This window comes from Pleuronectes platessa, chromosome 23 (assembly GCF_947347685.1).
Source record: "Pleuronectes platessa chromosome 23, fPlePla1.1, whole genome shotgun sequence".
In the NCBI taxonomy this organism is placed as follows: domain Eukaryota; kingdom Metazoa; phylum Chordata; class Actinopteri; order Pleuronectiformes; family Pleuronectidae; genus Pleuronectes; species Pleuronectes platessa.
Window position 1 is genome coordinate 2,925,108 of NC_070648.1, and position 11,562 is coordinate 2,936,669.

The 11,562-nt window shown below is 45.1% G+C and overlaps 1 long non-coding RNA gene across 1 annotated transcript; it reads left to right on the plus strand.

Annotated features, from left to right (window-relative positions):
- Positions 1-4,646: 4,646 nt before the first annotated feature.
- LOC128429982 (uncharacterized) lies at positions 4,647-6,505 on the plus strand. The gene is made up of 4 exons (XR_008333924.1): positions 4,647-4,679; positions 4,755-4,825; positions 5,888-5,936; positions 6,424-6,505. It is a non-coding gene; the product is annotated as an uncharacterized LOC128429982 (long non-coding RNA).
- The last annotated feature ends 5,057 nt before the right edge of the window (positions 6,506-11,562 follow it).

The window sequence follows — 11,562 nt, forward strand, 5'->3', positions numbered from 1 at the left end:
GTTTTGATTCTGCGGGTTCGGTGCGGGTACGGGCGCGTGTGACCGGGATCCCCCCCCGTCGTGTCCTGCCCTTGTGCGGTGATCCGGCGCGTGGACAGGGACACACTGCATCTCTCACACACACACATACACACTCATACACAAACACACACTCTCTTTCTCTCTCACACACACACACACACACACACACACACACATACACAGGGAGAGGAGGCGGAAACCTCCATCTGCCCTGCTCGGTGACCGACCCGTCATCCTCGGGTTCGGGGGAAGAAACGAACCGGTTCCATTTTTTTTTCTTTTACTTTCTCGCCGTTAACGACACCGGAGCCGTGATGTCAGAGAACCGGGAGGAGAAGAGGAGGCAGCTGAACATGGAAGAGATCTCCGGTCTACATCCAGGCTGTGCCCCGGACTGCACCACCCCCGCCGCCGCCGCCACCTGCCCTCCCGGTACCGGTAAGTCACGGAGGGGACATGGTCCCGTAGCAAAGCGTCCGGTCCCGGTTGAGCGCGTGTTGTCGCTGACGGTGTCCGGTAGTCGATGCTAACTGACCCGTGAGCCAGACTCCGGAGGTCCTGTGAGGTCGGGTTACCGTTCAGCCATGTTGCATGGAGGGGGGGTTGGGGGGGGGGGGGGGGGGGGGGTAACGGCGGGGCCCCTGACACCTGCCCTCATTCCCGGTAACCGAAGACAATCACGCTAGAAATCAGCTGAATTAGCGGGAGTCAGCGGCTCCACCGTCGTCCCGCAGCGGGGGGTGACTTTGTGACTCGCCGCGGCCGTTCAGCCATGTTGAGGGGGGAGGAGAAGCGGCTAACGGCGGAGCTCCGGGGGCTCTGACACCGACCGAACGACACCGGGGGAGCCGCGGAGGGAGGGAGGCGGTCGGGCGGAGGTTAGTGAGAGGAGGGGGTCTCGCGGAGGAAACCGGTGCCCGGTCATTGTCGCCTCTGAGTCGGATGCGGCGGCGGAGGGAGCCCGCACCGTGTCGCCTGGAGACGGAGGCAGGAGGAGGCTGGGGTCGATGAGGGTAGAGAGTGAACCGAGGCCACGATCATCATGGTTTATTCATATTTTATATACATTTAAATGTATGCTGATTTCTATATCAAAGAAGTTTCAACTTCCATTTGATCATTTGTATCTCATGAATGATTTTCCATTAGTAAAACATATTATGAAATTTGATTTAAATGTCTAGTTTCAATTTAATTAGTATAAATGTTCCTCTGATCAACAGATGATTGTCACAAATCATTGCAGCTCTAATTTTCATTCTTTTCTCTATTTGACTTATGTAATATACCTACAGTCACAATATCAAAATACAATCTGTGGATTGATTAAGAATCATATTTTTTTTTTACAATTTAATTAGCTATTCATATTTAAAATGTTCTAAACCTGTATTGTTTTAAAATATATTTATGTAATATTGTTTATAAACATAGTAAACACATAAGTTTTATCTTTTTTAACAGGTGGCTGTTATTAACTTGAACCTGCAAAAGTTATATTTTTAAATTCTGTAACATAAGTACAGGGGTTACTTTTCTACAATGCAATATTAAATACCAATATTATTATTTATTGGTATTTATTTTTCTTTCATATTTAATATTCTAGATTTTTTTTTACAGGTGTCTGCAACTAATTTAGTTTTTTATTGTATTTTTTAAACAAGAAATACATATTCTCAAATCAAATATTAAATAATAATAAACTTATGTATTTTATTATTTTTATTTTTAACAGCCAAAGTGTTATTTGTGTAATACCACAATTACATATGATCACAAACATGTTCGAAAAAGTAATAGAGCTGTTGTGTTAAATCGTTGTATTTGTGTCAACGACAGGAAGTTGTCCTGGCTAACAGCTGTTGGCAGGTGGAAGCGATCATTGATGATTATTGATCATAATTGACGATTTATTGGAAGAAGGTCAGGAGACGACTCAGCAGGGTCCGTTACCATGGCGATAACGTGGGATGATTTGTGCCCTTATTATTGGACCTTTTTCAATTCAATAATTTATTAATTCACAGATTCACTTTGTTCATGTTCCTTCTTCTTTTTTTTCTTCTCCTCTCCTTTGCCTCGTCCCTTCATCTTCCCCATCCCTCTCTCTCCCTCTCTCTGCCTCTCTCTCCCTCTCTCTCTCTCTCTCTCTGTCTCCATTCTTCCTTGTCCTCTCTCGCCCTTCGTCCTCGACGCCTCTCTTCCTCTCTCAATACATCTACTTTATCTCCCTCCCCCTTCCTTCATGCCCCTTCCCTCCACCCATCCCTCTCTCTCTCTCTCCCTCCCTCCCTCCCTCTCCCTCCATCTCTCTCCCTCCCTCCCTCTCTCTTTCTCTCTCTCTCTTTCAGGTCAATGAGAGGCAGCAGCAGCTCGGTGTGAAGAGCAAATCCTCCCTCGTTTTCTCTCCTTTACCTCCTCCCTCTTTTCTTTTATCATGCTCTCCTCACTTCCATATGATGAAGAACACAGTTGTCTTATTTTAGCAGCCCTACCTTCCACCTCCTCCTCTTCTTCCTCCTCTTCCTTCTCGCTTGCCCTCCTCTCTCCTGAGTTTTGACTCCCTCTCTTTTTACAAACACACACACTCACACGCTGAAAAATGAAGCGTGGGTCGAGTGTGTTGCAGCCTCCCTCTGATGCAGCCAAACGACACACACACCCTGCAAACACACACACACAGACACACACCAGTGGTAGTGTTGGTGGTGATGCTCGTTCACTAAGTGTGTCCAACACACATGCTGAACGCACACAGGACACACACGCCGAAGGTTCAAGCCCTTTCCCAGCAGCCACCTCTCTGTTCAGCCCTGATGTCAGCACCAAGATGGCGTCAGACCTCCTCATCAAGCTGTCAGGTAGCACACACACACACACACACACACACACACACACACACACACACAAACACACACACACACTATGTCTATATCTATATATATATATATATATAGGGCTGCAAAACATGATTATTTTTAATTCATAAAAAAATTTTTGACAATCGAATTGTCTCTGAAATGTAAAGCAAAGTTTCAAAATGAACATACCCCACCTCGGCAAAAATATGTATAAAATAACTCCCTGTATATAAAGACGATCAGTGACTGTATATCTATAGATGTGTAGAATGATTGATTCAGAATTCACTGTGTGTCCACATACCTTCGTCATGTATATGAATATGTCAGTGTGAGTCAAGTAGAGTCAATGTGCTGTAATGTGAACTTCTCTCTTCAGAGGCCACCCAGAAGGCCCAGGTGCACCCTGGGATCCTAATGGAGGCGGAGCCTCAGCGGCGGGAGGCTCTGCTGCAGGTGCGTGGTGGGCAGCAGGACGAGCCGGGCCTCGCTCTCTCTCCAGACGGCCCTGGGGCGAGTCCTGAGCCGCCATCCCTCACGCACACACCCGATGGCAATGCCACCACGGACACGCTGGCTTCAGACCTGCTGAGGAAACTGGCAGGTACAGTGTGTGTGTGTGTTGGTCATAGAATTACAATGTACAGTAGAATTTGCCTTAGAAGTTTTGTTTAATATGGAAGTGATGGTTCAGGATTCATAGCCGCAAGTGACCTCACAAACTGACAGGTTTCCCACCAATCACAGAACGCCAGGAAGTGAACTGCCATGACGTCAGGATCAAAGAAGAAGAAGAGCCAATGGAAGTGGACACAAGGGCTGTCTCTGACCTCATCCGGGATCGATCGGGTACACGAGACACTTCCTCATCTTCCCCAAAGATGGCGAACCACCATCTGGTCATCAAATCAGAAGACCAGGGTCTCCACAGAAACGAGCAACACGAAGGCAAAATGTCTGAACAGTGTCTCCTAGGCCTGAAGATGGAGGACAGCTTCTTCACTGAAGGCTCCGGCTCAAAGACGGGCGATGGCGTCGCCTCTGGCTCCAGCACGTTTCCGTTTCATGGCGTCTCTGGGACTAAGATGACAAATCTTCTCTCTGGAGTCAAGATGGAGGAGCAGTTTCTCTTTAAAGCAAAACTTGCAGAGCGGCCTTTCTCCTCAGCAAAGTTTCTCTCCAGAGTCAAGATGGAGGACGAGTTTTATTCAGGTGTCAAAATGGAGAACCAGCTTCTCTCTGAGGCCGAGGGGATGGACCCGTTGTTTTCCAGAGCAAAGGCAGAGGAGCAGCTTTTCTTTGGAGCCAAGATGGAGGACCAGTGCCTCAGGGCCGTGCTGTGGCAGGACATGTCGGTGAACCTGGCGTCCACGCTGCTGCACCAGCTCTCAGGTATAACACACAAACACCTTCACACACTCCCGATTCAGTGACACAAATATTTTCAACAAAGTTTTTACACTCTTAATTGTCGAATTCCAGTTTCTAAAAACCTCTCGGCTTGGTGACATTGATTTATTTAATCCTCTCATTAAGGATGCTTATTTATTGTTATTTTTCATTTTTTATATGATCAATAAATAGCAACTGGTTTTCCATCACATCTGCTAACATGGAGGAGGCAAGGTTTATAATCCATACTACCTTCGGCCACCAGGGGGCAATGAATATGTTTTTTTCAGTTTGCTTTGCAGCTGTATGGGAGGTAACTCCATGCATTTGTGTTTCTGCAGAGAGGGTCATTAAATCCAACAGTCAGCCGGTGGACAGGTCGACTCCGCCCATCAGAAGCAGGTAATATGTCACTTCCTGTCGTCGATGTGGACACTTTGACCTCCGACCTCTGACAATATGTGTGTGTTTCTACAGCCCTGTTTTGAAGCTGAATGGGGACCCACTCCGTTCCCCCTCACTTGTGAAGAAACAGGAACCTCCACATGGTAATTTACTGCACACACACACACATGGACACACACACATGGACACACACACACACAGTAGCTCCATCACCATCAGTGTGTGAGCGTGCTCAGCGGCTCCTGTTGGTTTGAGGGGGCGTAGATCTTTGAACGTTGACGGACGTCTCACAGGACTGTTTTTTTATTCATATACTGAAGCAGTGTTATGTTTATCATTGATTTGCTGCCTCACCAATCCAAGTGTAATACGCAATAATGAAAAATGACACTGTCGGTCAGAGTGTGAGGATTAAAGGCTCAACACAGCCACTGGTCCAACACGCTGCACCTCAGCAGTGAAGGACGAGGCCAAGGAACTTTGTCCTGTTGTCATCAAAATCCCACAAGACCAAAACCAACAACGGTCATAACAATACACTTCATTTCCATAAAACCTCTAAAAAGCCAGAGTTATGAGGGGCTTCCCACGTGTGATGTGATAATAGGATATATCACAATGTAAGTGCACAGGTAAGAAAAGCCAGGCCGTAGTCAGCAAACAGCTTTTATTGAGCAAACACATAATCAACAAACATAATCATTAGATTAATCAATAATGAAAATAATCGTTGGTTGTGGTATTTAGCAGCGTTTCACTGTGATTAAGTAAAAATAAATATTAATCAGATATTTTTCAGATATTTTATTATTGATATATTAATCTGATTCCAATTTCTGCACATAGGTGAAGACTCACAGATTATTTTAACCACGGCACTTATATTGTTCAATGAACACTTCTGGGAGAATTTGGCTGCCGTTTTTCAATATTGTTACTATTATGACTTTTTACTTTCAGTGTGCTTTTTCTGTCTGTTATAGATTTATTTTCCGCCCTTTAAGTTTAATCCAGAGATGTTAGTGAAGAGATCTGAGTAAACACAAGCTCACAAACACGTCTACCTATAATAACTTCCACAGGGACTCATCATTAGTCGATTTTAGGAGCGCAGATAAAAAGAGAGGAAATATGGCGAAGGAAGAATTATTTATTGAATCGCTTATCGGAAATATAAACACTTTCCTTCTTTTTTTTTCTCACAGAAACGCAAACCGGCCTCAGCAGGGATCAAACTGCAGGTTACTTCTACAGGTAATGTGCAGAAGGTTCTTTAACCTGGTGAGGTCAATCTGAGTTCAATCCGAGGTCAACCTGAGGTCAATCTGAGGTCAATCTGAGGTCAATCCATCATGTGTTAACACTCAATAATTCAACCAGATCTCCTGGTTGTGTCCATCCAACAGTTTTTGAGTTATTTCACTGGAGCAACTCGTCGTCCTAATGATGAGTTGGAAATAAAAACATGATTATTAGATTGTTATTAAAAGGAATAAACCTCATCTCGACATCTGGAGTGAACCAGGTTGTCTTCACTGCTCTTGACGTTTAGTCATTTGTATAATCTGAAAAGTCGATATGAGGTTTTGTCTTAAAAAGAGATTCAGCAGAGGAAAGATTTTTAAATACTTTTTTTAGAATTAGCAGAAATCAAACATCAAGGTCATGGAGAGGATCAAACATCTGCTGCCATGGCTACTGTGACACATGCTGTGTGTCATCCCGCCCCCCCCCCCCCCAGGTGTCATGTGTGTGGGTTCGAAATGGAGGGGCGTGTCCTTTTCCAGAGTCACATGACAGAGCACCGCCAATGGGAGCACGGATCCTTCTCGCTGCGCTGCTGCGTGTGCGACTACTCGACCAATCAGGAGGCAGAGATGAGGGCTCACGCCGACACGCACCTACACAACGACTCCGGCGTCAATGGAGACGTGAGGTGGTGCATTGTTGTTGTATTTTTCAGAATCGGTTATATTATAGTAGTTTTATTGTTTGTGTTCTTTTTCGTTGAAATTTATTTTGTGTTTTTCCAGTTTTTTTTTTATTCCCTATTTGTGTTTTCCTCTGAATGTCTTTTGTATCCGTGTGTGTCTGTGTGTGTGTCTGTGTGTGTGTCTGTGTGTGTGTGTTAAGGAATCTCTATGTTCATTATACACCTCACTTTCTGGTGTGTGTTTTCTGGGTCATGGTATGTGTGTGGGTCATTAACCCCTCCCTCCCCTCCCAGATGCCCCATCACCCCCCCTGCCACCATCACCGCCTCCTCCAGCAGTGCTCCGGCAGTTGCCATGGCAACCCCACCGGAGAAGAGCACCTCCGAGCATCGCTGCCGCATCTGTCAGAGGTCGTTTCCCGGGCAACAGGAGCTGCTGGTTCACTTCCAGGGTCACCGCCAAGGCAACCAGTACCGGTGCGACCGGTGTGGTCACCTGACGCGGACAGCCAACAAGCTGGTGGAGCACGTGCGCGTGCACACGGGCGAGCGGCCGTTCACCTGTGACCTCTGCCCCTACAGCGCCAAGCGGCGGGACAGTCTGCGGCTGCACTGCAAGGTCAAGCACGCCGCGCACGTCGGGGGGGGCGCGGCGGACGCACCCGGCGACGTGCACACGCACCGCTCCTACGTGCACGGAGACAATCAGCGCTCAAACAAACACGTTCAGCGGCTGCACACACCGCTCAACACACACACTGCTGCTCCCTCCTCCTCCTCCTCCCTTCCTCCTCTTCATCCCTTGCTCTCTGACCGGGCAGGATGGAGGGATTTGTCTCCTCTCCTCCCCATCACAACACTCATCTCTCTGAAACCTCGCACTCCTCCGCCCCCCAACTCCTCCTCCTCCTCCACCAAACACTCATTTCTCTGTTACCTTGGTCTGACAACTTCTTTATAAACCTTCTTTGTCCTCCTCTACTCGCTTCTTGACTCCCCTCCTCCTCTTTCCTCCTCATTTCTTTGCTTCCTCCTCTTTTGTACTTCACTTCTCCTCCTTTGACCTTCTCTCCTTCTTATTTCCTTTCCTTGCCTTTTTCCCCTCCTCTATTGATGCTTCATGCTTCATCTTATGTCATCTCCTTGTTTCCTCCTCTCTCTTCCTTTCCTTGTTACCTCTCTCCTGGCCTCCACTTCTCCTCTTCCTTCCTTCTTCTAATTTTCTCTTTTCCATTCTTCTCATCTCCTCTATTGCTTCCCTCCTTATTTCCTCTCCTCTGCTTGACATCCCGTTTCATCTCCTTGTTCCCTCTCCTCCCCTCCTTTCCTCTCCTCATCCTCTATCCATCCTCTGGACTGTTAAAGTGATGGATGTAAAGCTCTGTAATGTATCTGAGGAACTTTCACTCAACACTATGAGAATGTCAAATATGCTTGATGCACTGAAAAAACACACGAAGAACGTTTTGAATTTACCGAACTTTTTGCATCATGCTCGTGATCTTTGCTGCCTGCTTTTAGCTGCTCATGTAATCACTAAACTCTTTGGCTATTTAACCGACATATTTATTGCTTGTCTCTCTCTCTCTCCCTCCTTTCCTCTCTCTCTATCTCGCTCTCTCTCGCTCTCTCTCTCTCTAGTCTTTCAGAAACCCTGCACTTAAAAATCCTCTTGTCACAATTTGCACAAAAAAAACCACTCAAGACGCTTTAATGTAAAGATCGTTTATTCATTCTGTCCTTTTGTTTTTGAGAAAATCACCAGAAAGAAGTCGTTTAGTTTTCCTAAGTTTTGCTAAAATATGTGAGATAATTTGACCTGTTTCAAATATATAACGTAATGTTATTTTCTATGTCCGTGATCTGAGGCTCAAATAACTTGACCTGATGGTGGCGCTGCCGGATCACCAAAGTTATTAGAGTTCATCCGGAGGGGAACATGATAGTGATGGTAAAGCAACATGTAACTGGGGGGGGTGGGGGGTCATCGCTTTCATGTCATACATGTTTTTAGAGAACTCGACGCAGCTCCACCAGGTTTAACTCATCTGACAACATTAAATCTTTTGAAATCTGTTCTAAGGCTTCAACAACATTTAATTTCATCACAGTTAAATCTGCTCAATAGAATGAAAGATCCTCAAGCTGCGAGAACTTAGAGATTCAGTTTATTATTCAACATAGATGACACAATAAACCAGGAAATATCCAGATCTGAGAAGCTGTTTTAAAGTTTTGGCATTTTTATTTATGACTTCATCATAATTATTTTAATTGTTCATATTCCTTAATGAGAATCAGTTACTACGATGACTTCTGTCTCTTCCTGCTTTGGGGATTTTTAAGGGGACGAGGTTTCTGGCAGACAGTGATGCTATTTTTAATATTTGTGTTGTATATTGATAATAATGTATTTGTGTTTACATGACGACACAGGGCTCCTCAGAGTCTGACTCGTCTTCATTTGAAGTTGCACTACACGTTGGTTCACTGAGATCAAAAATGTTTATTTTAACTCTTAACAAACCAGAAAGAATTTTAAAAACCACAATCGTTCAATGAATTTAACATTTTACATTTGTTTTTCCATGTTGCGTTTACATCACAGATCACAGACTGTAGATAAAGGTGGAGGACATGGCAGCTCCCAAAAGTGAAGCCAAATCACCTTGATCGCCTCCTGGTGGCTGGAGACAGAATGTTTTCTGTCATTTTAGATTGTTCTTATCACAAGTGTTCATGAGACGTATCCAGATGATTGGCTTAATTTGTTACCGTGAAGAGGCGTCGTTCATCTTTATTTACAGTCTTTGCACGGGACCGATGATAAACGACAGGAGAGATTTCCATGTTTACGACTTTGCATTCACGTCATTGCCACTCTGATGAGAAACTTAAAAAAATAAACTACATCCTGTAAATGTGGCTTAATCACGGTTTTCAGGGACGTCCGTGTTCTTTAGTCAGAAACAGCCAGTTATGACTTGGAAGTTATTTACAATACTTTTTCACAAATACAGGTTTGGATAAAATTACATATTTTTTATAGTGTGTTGATAATTCAAAGTCCCATAAAACCGACAGAGAGCCGGCGAGAAGAGAACGCTGCACACGTGCTGTTTGAATGTGAAGTGTGTGTTCTGTCGGGGGTGCTGCGTTCTGCACGTTTCATTTTTACTCAGACGAGCATGAAACTCTAACTTCACCTTCCTCTCAGATCCTCTGGCTCTTCTTTTCTGTTCCTATCTGCTGAATCCTGTTCGTGTTCGCTGCTGCAATGATCAATAAAGTTTAATTTCATCTGACTCAGCCTGTACACACACACAAACAAATTGTGTTTATATATGTGCAGTATATACTGTGTGTACGCCACTGCAGGTTAAACTGGTCACATTATCAATAAGCTGCTGCGTGTGTGTCAAGTTATCAACACACGTGTGGGAAGGAAAAGATGGTTGTGGTTGTTTTGCGAGTTTTCTGTGGTAATTTTGCGTCTCTTTTTGATTACTCAGTGTTTCTTCATGCTGGTTTTGCGGCTCTGGTCGTTTGTCTCTTTGTGGTCGTTTAGCGTCTCTCTGATGGTTTTGTGTCTCTTCTGTTGTCATGTGATGTAAGTCATCATTGCATAACGCATCTTTGTGATCGTTGTGTGTCTCTGTGATCATTTTATATCTGGTTATTATGCTTCTCCTTGTGTTGTTGTGTGTTTTGTAGTTGTGGTCGGGCTGTGTCACCCCTCTGACCCCTGATTTTGTTTGTCTTTGTTGTTATTGCTTTTAGTCTTTTGCATGATTGTTCAGGGTTTTATGTTTTATGTTCTGTGGATGAGCCGGTAGGTGAGACGCTATTTAAACCGTCTGAGCACTAACGACAGAGAGAAACCAGGGATGAAGGTCATACACCACACTCACCCAGCGAGTGGGAGGATAAGTGTCAATCGCCATGGGTCCTGTCCCCTCCTCGCGTGTAACCATGGTTACCTGGCATGTTGTAGTTCTCCATGGCGGCTCGCGGGGGGGCCTGCTGATTGGCCGGGAGCAGCACGGGGCTCTGCGAATCGTCCTGCTGTACGGGGGCCGTGGTGGGGGGAGAGGAAAAAAAAACTCTCACCCACATAAACACAAAGGTCGTTATTAGATTTCAGCAAATGGTGTTAGAGGAGAGGAGAGGAGAGGGAGAGAGAAAAGGAGGAAGAGCTGGGAGGAGGAGATGAAACGAGGTCACGAAAGAAGCAGAAGAGGAGGTGAAAATAAGGGGGGGGGAGAGGATGTGGTGAAGAGGAGGAGAGCATTGGGTTCTTCTTCTTTTGGGCAAAGGGTCAAAGGTCACGGCCTGAGGGAGTCAACATGAACACAGACCTCAGATCACGGAGACCTGAGGAACCTTTAACGTCTACTTTAGTGTGGTCCGTGTCCCATCTGCTAACCAGGAGGAGACAGTGTTATACTGCACTTCAATCCACATTAGAAGATGTAAATATATGTGGATATTATATATAAAGCATTTCTTCCGGTCTTGTTGACGTTGTGCATATCGACAGCTCGTGGTGGGCGTGGTTTCCCCGCGGACTGATCGACCACTTTGTGTCAGAATTTCGCGGGAATTCGCCGCTGTCAGAAAGTGACGAGAACCAAAACACAATCAAACTAAAAACACGTGTTCAGCTTTGAATTCAGTGATCAGCACGCGATCGACGCTGACACTCACGGGCACTACACACACAAGCCAAAGAAATACTCAAACCTGTATGTACTATGTAGAAGGTTTTACTTTGAAATCAGGAAGCTGTTTTAGTTTTAGATGAAGCCACACGAGCAACTTTATCACCTCTAGAAATTATTTCTGTCCTATAAAGAATCTATTAAATCATGTTTTTTATTTTATTGTAAAGTAATTTAAGATTTAAACCGCTCTATGTTTACATTTTGGCGACTTTTACTTTGGTAG